Raw genomic sequence first — 9,394 nt, forward strand, 5'->3', positions numbered from 1 at the left:
TGCGGTGGTTGTTGGTCGTACACGATATGTGACGGTGGTGGCATACGTCGTCGGATTTTAAAACTAATATGGCGAATCGGGAATAACTCACATTGCTAGGAGATCAATTCGCGACGACTCGTCGGCAATGGGTCACCGGCGGCCGTTGGAAGCAGAAACGGAGTAGGCGAGATGTGAGAGTAGGTGGTAGGGTTCGTGAGTCGTAATCAAGGGTTTACGTGGTTTTTTAAGCTGACCGAATTAGATATAGGAACTTGAGTTTTGATCTAGAATATATATATATATATATAGATATATTCAAATCCATACTCCTTGTTAAACACGAAATCCTCATAGCATATTACGGTATTCCGGTACGTTAGTTGCTGTGAATTAGCAATTTAAAACAGTTAGTATTTATCCAAAAATCCCCAACTGGAGGTTTGCTTTATATACATAGATTTTTTTTTTTTCAATTAATTTCTAAATGTGTATATATATTCATTCTTTTAATTCTCTTACAACTGCATACCTTACATTTGTTAATACTTGTTGCTTTTGAATTTATACTTGTAAGATAAATATGTTACTTTACAAAAATCATTATGTTACTGAAACAATTTTATGAAGTTTAAAAATAAATTATCCAACTCAACTTTATATATTTTCTTATATCCATTACTAATATTTATTATTTTAAATATTTTAAATATGCGGATATTACATGTATTGTGAGTATGTATTCCCTACTCTTATTCCTAAACTTTCAATTGTACTGTATTGAATTGCATGTTACACGCCCACCGGCCCCATTGATCCCTACTCTTATTCCTAAACTACTCAATGTATAATTTACTTCCATAATAGGTTTTGAACTCAGGTCATCGCTTCCAAAAAAAAGTCTTCACTACACGACCAAGATTAGAATGACGTAGCTTTAGATGGTTATATTTCATTCCAAGACACTTATGTTTCTTCATTTCAAAAAAGATAACATCTCTATTATGATAGAGGAAAATATAATTTGTTCTTTTTTTTTTTATTATTATTATTATTATTATTATTATATTTTGTGTTCTATCAACCGAATAAACGTCTCATTATAATATGTTATATTTATTTATTTTTATATTTTAGTATCATAAACTATAGTGTCAGTAGTTTTTTTGGCTTCTCGAATTCAAAGATTTACCCTGAGCAATATGATTTGACTTTGATTAATGCAGTCTAATGGTCAATGAATGTTAGTTAATGATGGCTAAGCAGAAGGGGTGAAGTTGGTGGCTCACCATGGATAATCAACTAGGGTTAGTGAAGATCGATTAGGCTAATTAGTTATAAATGGGGTCAAATAGGGACTTTAAAAGTTATTATGACTATTAAGACTCAGTATAACTCACCAGAGATACACGACTCATCATAGTTTATAATATAACCTATAAGCAAAGCCAAATTTAGTAAAACAAAATAAGTTGTAGGCTTGTAGCCACACATTGTAGTGGTAATAATAATAATAATAATAATAATAATAATAATAAAGCCTCACGAGATAGCAAATGTTTAAACTCTGGCAAAAGATGAAACCAACAAATAATCAACGTAAGTACACAATGTCAGCCAAGTCACTTAGAATCATACACTACTATCAAAATCAAATAGAAACCCTAAAATGTAAAGCACGTAGGTCCTATCACCATGGTGATGGCGCTAGCGCCATGGCTATATATAATAATAACTAGCTTTTGAACCCGTGTATTATACGGGTTTTATCAAATGATAAAGATAAATAATATCTGTTATTTCAGTTGTGATTCACAAAATACTTGTGAATTATTAATGTAGACTTAATGGAAAAAAAATAGGGTTAACGAAAAGTACTAAAATAGCATGATTTTGGAAACACTAGGGTTAATTTGTAAGAAATTTTTAAAAAAAGATATTAAAGTTGTGTAGTTGGTCAAACCTTAGGTATGAAAATGACACTTGTAACAATAATGAATATAATCCACACAATGTTATAACCCATTTGACAAAATGGTTTTTGACTCATGACTCATGAATAGATAGAATAAATGAGATAAGAGATTAGGAATTAGATGAAATGTGGGTTTGACACCTAAGCTTCAACATTTTCTTTTATTAGTATTGTAAGATGTAAGATACATTATTTACCAATCATGTGGTAATTTTAATCTTATTAATGGAACATCTTTTCAAAGGCCTTTGGCCTAGTGGTACATGGAGTTTATCGTCACCTAAAAGGCGCATGGTTGAAATCTAGCAAAGAGGATATATGTGCATTTTGGGGTGCGTGTTTGCTATATGGGTGTAAACAAGCTAAGTTGGTCGCGAGCTACTTTAGATCGTCTGTTGAAAAAGCTTTATCGATCCAAGCTTAAACGAGTCTAAGCGATCCAAGCTTAAACAACCCCGAGCTCGAGGTCGAGCCTAAAAATAAGACCGTTTAACATGCAAGCCCTAATCACAGCGAGCTCGCGACCCTTAACGAGTCTATTATTTATATAATTTATATATATATTTAATATGGGAAAAATAACTAAATAATATATATTATGTGATATATAAAATTATAAATACATATATAGAAATAATTTTAAATATATAAAATTTAAGTAATGTATAGTAAACAAGCCAAGCTCGAGTATGAAAAACTATTCACGAACCGAGCTTGAGTTTTAATAATAAAGCTCAAAACAAGTTGAGCTCAAGCTTGATGTCGGTTCAGCTTAGCTCGTTGTATCCATCCATCTGCATCTCTCTCTAGCAACTCTCACCACTATCCATAGAAATCGGGATGTCAATAACCTGGATGTCCACGTTCCATACCAATGATTCTAACCCCCCATTAAACGACAGTTACTCCCTCCCTCTCTGCGCGTTATTGAAGTTGTTTATTTTGTCGAAGAAATTTTGGCAGACTCCGTAGATCAATATTTGCAAGTTCATGTATCAGTTGAACTACTTTTTCGATATATTAAACACTAACTACACATTCAATCAGTAGTATATGATATATTTAGTTCAACATTGAATTATGTGATTAAATCGATGACTGATGTTCATTGACTACGCTTTCACTTCGGTTGCCCTCTTTTATGTTGACTGCAAATATTATAATTTCAATTAGTTTTGATGAATTATTTTTGTGTTATGATATAACATGAGTCCAAATGTCATGTTTACAAGTTGTATGACACTATGCGAGGAGCTACATGTAACATAATATCATATCAAGGCTGCATTTTGTGTACATACCAAACGTTGTCTAAATCTATAATAATCCTTTAGAAGTTATAAAATGTCATTTACTTGACTCATGTGCACAATTGTTTTATTTAATCAGGCAGTTAAAATGATATGTGAATAAATTATTATATATAATATTTAACAAGTTTGGTGCCGCTAAGTGCCGATTGGGCCACTTGGCGGCACCAAATTGGTTTTTGGCATTTTTTGTTTTGTTTTTGTTTTTTTTAATTTCGGTATCGTAACGAACATAATGGAAACCGATCAAATAAGTGTAGACTCGCAACCTCAACGTCCGTGACCGACAACACTCGTGTTTTATCGACGCCCAATTTTACCAACGACACCACCTCATTGGTCAACCTCAAATTTTTACATTTTTTCCGTTTTTTACACCCAACTGTAACGAATAACCAAAAACAACGTCCGAACTCGTGTCGAGTTACCATCACAACACTTGGCTTTTACCACAGCGCGAGTTTACCGACTAAATAAACGTTGAATAATTTAATTTTCTTATATGTTAATTTGACGAATTTAGTTTTTGGGGTTTAACGTTCAGGCTTTACCAACTGTGTCTATACCGTAATGAGCGTAAGCGAATGTCCGAATTCGCATCAATTCAAGTAGTTGATATACTGCCTCAACACCCGTGTCTGACAACATTAGGGTTTATCACCACCAGGTTTTTGCCGACCTATCTAGCGCTGGTAAAACACTCGTTCAATATAATTTATTTATTACGTTAGAGAATATTATTATAATAATAATAATATAATATCATTATCAGCTTAAATAGAAAAAAGAAAAAAGAATATACACATTAGTAACATTTTGGGAAAGTAATGTGTAAACCAAATTATAATTAAGTTCACTCTTCAACTCACAATCATCCTGAGAAATTGGGATGTTAATCCTCTGTATGTCCACGCTCCCTACCAATGATTCAAACCCCCCCCCCCCCCCCCCAATCATGCCACAGTTAAACCCTCCCTCTCTGCGCACTATTGAAGTTGCTGATTCTGTGCGCGAAGAAATTTTGGCGCAATCTATCAATATTTGCAGATTCAGGTATCAATTGAACTAATTTTTGATATATTGAACACTATTTGCATACTCAACTAGTAGTAAATGATATGTTTAGTTTGTAATGTTCGTTGATTTGCCTTTCGCTTCAATAGACCTTTTCTATGTTGACTGCCATGTCCATGAATTTTGATGCATTATTTTTGTAAATTGATATAACATGAGTACATATGTTCTGTTTACAACTTCGGTTTGGTGGCCAAAATACTCGATCCCCCAAAACCGTATAAGCTAATTAGGTTAGTGTTAAATAGCTACAAAAATTATTAATCAAGTTATTCGGGTTAACCCAATTAACCCGTATTATCATTAGGGTCGGGTTTCTGGTTTGTGTTTGGATACAAATCGGGTTTTGGGTCAACTAGAATAACCCGATTAATAGTTAACTTATGCATCCCAACTGATATATTTTTAGATTTTGTATATTTAAACTATACTCTTTGTATATATTTATTAGCTTTTGTATGTATATATTCAAGATTGGTTATATGTATTCTGCCCTTGCCTTGTATAATTCGAAACATTATTTGTTCAGACTGATTGTCAGATGCTTGTCCAATCTATTCATATTGTTCTTTGAGTAAAAGATAAGAAAACTTTATGTTAATAGTGTCATACAAACTGGTCTTTTGGATATAAACAATGCTAACAGTTCTATAAAATGATCATTAATGGGCAAAAATGAGTATAAACTTACTAGATTGACATATTCCATGAGGTTTTGATTTGGTTGAATGGCTGCAATGAGTTCAAAGAGTATAATCCCAAAACAGTAGATGCCACTCTTTTTGGTTAACTTGTTTGTAGACACATACACAGGATCTATGTACCCGTATGTACCTTTAACGCATGATTTCTTATCATTAAAAGTCTCTTCTTTAGACAATCCAAAGTCAGCAACCTATTTAATCACCATATTATTAAAAAACAACATTCATTCATACTCAAACAACAAAAATACTATGAATGACATCTAAAATCTTGCCTTTGCTCTCATTAAGTGATCTAGCATTATATTAGCCGACTTCAAATCTTGATGTATGACAGGTGGCACTGCCTATTTGAAAAATTTGTATAAATAAACCTTTTACGTATATTAAAAACGATAAGAAAACGAACATATTTTTTATCGATTAAGGAAGAATATTATCGATTAACATGAATTTTCTTATATGGGGAAGTTTAGTAAAATAAAAACATTTTTTTGGGTTTAGTTGAAGTTGTTGGCAAATTTTTTGTACAGTTTCGTTTAACGATAATTATTTGTGATATGCTTGCAAGAATTAAACATCTGTGCAGCCCATCACCAAACAAAATAAAAATAAAAAAATAAAAACATTGCAGCTTTATTACAACCCGACTAACCTGAAACCCAAGTAACCCGACCTGATTAACCCAATCGGGTTGACTCACCCCTATTTACAAGTTGTATGACACTATGACAGGTACCCATAATTTAATTTTAGGGCTGTATATTATTATCTAATCATGTTTCGCTTACATGAAATATATAATAACTTCATTAAATACAACGTCTTTTTATCTATTTAATGTACACATTTCTATGTTCTAAAGTGTGGAGACATGTATATATACATTGCATCTGATAGAAAAAGAAAAAAAAACATTAGATGTAAGATAATAATAAACATATGCATATAATAAAGCATATGAACGTGGTCTGTCTTTGAATTGTTTCTATTCATTACAGCGTAGGTGATAATCAGTAAGCCATTATATTGAATCTTAAAACATTGGACACAATACAATTTATATCCACATTAAATGTCTACCTTTGATTAAAAAACCACTGCAATTTAGATAGTATGCATATCTTACATGTTTAGTATCACGCTTATGCTCTAGTTCAAATCGGTACTGATTATGGAATGTATATATCATCAGTTTTTTGACTACCGATTTCCTTGTAGTACAATGTGGATGTTTATGTTGGTGATGATGGTCTTTACAAGAACGAGATCTGAAGTAGATTCTCGGGTACCTACAAATCAATTGGTGGTTTAGGGAAGCGCATCTGCTATAGTGTTGCACTCGGCACGTAGACGCAAACGTAATACGCCCAACACCAATGATGATACCGGTAAATTATAATTCTTTTTAAACTAAATATTTCATATTCAAACAAAGCTACATATAAACGGGTCGGGTAGTGGTTGGTTTTCGTGGGTAAGGATCTGTTTGAAAAACTGCTCTTCAAAAAGTGATGAAATAGGCTGCATTACTTTTCCAAACAAACATAGCTCAAATCATTTTATCTTTTATACATTACATGCTAAACAACTTGCAGTAACAGAACCACCACCTGCTGAGATAGAAAAATCTGTTGATCCACCAAAAAGACGTGGTGCAAATTTAAATCTTAGCGTCACAAGGACTTCACAGAATATGCCCGAGGGTTCTAAAATCCCTTTGATAATGGATGAGGGTACAAATCGCTTTGTTGGGACCTCAGCAACACCTTTTGTGACCGAGTGTGGAATTGTTATTCGTAATTTTTGTCCAATGAATTATCACACATGGGACTTGATACCAAAAGCATCAATAGGTATTATGTATGAAAAACTAGAAGTTGTATACATTTTTACATTTTTAATTATTGATAAGCTGTTATGATGTCCATGCTCGATAGTATCATTAACAATGTATTCTATGTAGGGAAAATTTGAGTTGTTGAGAACAAATGACGTTTTTATGGGGTATGTGAATGCTCGGCTTCAAACCCACTGGAAACAGGCCCGATGTAATTGGATTCGGTACTGGAATAATAATGGAGGAAAAACGAATCCCGAGTTGGCAAGATCGAAAAGGAAACCTGATTGTCGTCAAGAAACTTGGGATCATATGTGCGATTATTGGGAGTTAGAAAAAACTCGGGTATGCTGAATTTCTTTCTACAAATCAGAACAAATATTCGTGAGTATTTTCTTATTTTTCAAGTTCTAAAATCTATGACAAGTTTTATTTTTTGTAGAAATATAGTGATCAGATGGAAGCTAATAGAGCAAAACAAGTTAATATAAGCAGAGGGCGCTCTCGGTCAATTGCCAATCATACATTCCAACTTGTAAGATTTAATCTTGTCGATTGATAGTGCAATTTTATTCATGTTAACTAGTGGTCGTGCCCCACGGTTCTGAAAATCAAATCCGAAATTACAAAGAACTGACTTGTTAAAATAAATGTTATGAAAAACGAAAGGTTATACTATACTGTAAAAATGGTATAATAGTAAAAGAACATAGGTTTTCAACACTCCCGCATCTCTAATTTTGAAGCCTTTTGTCTATCTTAGGTAGGGCTGTAATCGAGCCGAGCCTGGTCATTGGGCCCGAGCTCGAACTTAAACGAGCCGGCTCGAGAGCGGCTCATTTACTTTATCAAGCTGAATAATCAAGCTTGAGATCGGCTTATTTATTTTTTCAAGCTGAAAATTAAGCTCGAGTTCAGCTCGTTTGCTTTATCAAGCTGAAAAATTCAAGCACGAGCTCCTCTGGTTTAAAGCTTGAGCCGAGCTCGTTAACCTTTTAAATTATTTAATTAACTAGTGATTTATCCGGCGCAACGGTAAATAGCTAGGAGTTATGGCCTGAGTTAGAAAATGAGTTGTTTTTACCCGTTTAGACCCATGTTAGAAAATGACCCGCCTATACCCGTGTTAGAAAAATGGCTTGGGCTCATAGAATTGTTAATTTCTAAAGCAACCTGTTAGCAAACTGTTAGGTTTTGTTTCTTTTTTCTTTAGTTTAAAAATAAAAAATTATTAATATGCAAAAGATAATAGCATAAAACTATATAATAAGTTCAATCTATAAAATTTTGAAAGCCTGTACCACTCAAGATATGTAACCACCTATCTAACTGCTTAAACTCGAGTTATGGTTTATCAATAACATATTTATTTGAGTTATGCTTTATATAAATTAGATAACACAACATAAAACATATCACACAACTGTAGCTTAAGACACGTAAAATCGCAAATAAGTAACCTGCAAAGCTCTAAGCAGCTGTGATCACTTAACATAACTCCTTTCACATAATTTTCTAACACATATTACCAAGTACGAGCAGCCAAACGTGCAATTAGAATACTAAAGTCATTATGCTTCATTATTAGAATATTTACGGTGACAATTCACTCTTTCTTTCTTTAGAATATATTTATCATATTTATGCTTCATTATAATAATTTTTATTATGATAGACAAATCCTGAGACTCATATGCCGCCTAGTCCGTTAGAAGTTTATCACAAGATGCATTACAATGCCGCAAAACAAGGATGGCTAAATGATGATTCACGCCTTGAATATGCAAGTATCTCTTTTTAAAAGCTTTTAGTTTTGAATTTTATTTTGGTCAAATATTTTTGGGTTGCTGTCCGTTCTAAATATTGTTCATGTACCTTATATTATGCTAGGAAAATATAATTCAGCATAAACAAGTGGCCATGGAGAAATTAATATCCGAAGGAGCCACCGTTACTACTTCTATGGAACATGGGATTGAGAAAGAAGCCATAAAAAGTGTTTGCGGTGGGAAGAAAACAATACAATCAGGATGGGAGGTTGGTGTAGGGCCCATGTTGAGGAAGAAAGATAGTTGGATGAAATCGGTAGCCGAATCATCTCAACGAGATTCAAGCGAGAATGAAGTTTTGAGAAATAAGGTTATTGCACTCGAGGCGAAACAAAACGGGAAAAGGATAAATATGAAAAAAATGCTAAAGTTCATAAGCACAAAGTTTCTGGACTTCGAGAGCACAATAGCCACACAAGCGGTTGATGGTGATAGCGACAACACCATCTAGGGCGTTAGTTAAGATGTTTAGTACTTTTTTGTTTTCTTTAATCTACTTCTCCTTTAAATTTTAGAATTGGGTGAATGACTTTATTTTGATTGGTTTTTTTATGACATTAATGCTTAAACATATTGGGATTTTGGGAAACCAAGAATCCAATTTATGAGAATTATATTACTCTTGTTTAGTGACTGAAAATTAATATATACACTTACAAATTAGTTACTGCATTGATACCGTT

Source organism: Bidens hawaiensis, unplaced genomic scaffold (assembly GCF_021521415.1).
Source record: "Bidens hawaiensis isolate Kalapana, Puna unplaced genomic scaffold, B.hawaiensis_p1.1 tig00009923_1, whole genome shotgun sequence".
NCBI classification, from domain to species: Eukaryota; Viridiplantae; Streptophyta; class Magnoliopsida; order Asterales; family Asteraceae; genus Bidens; species Bidens hawaiensis.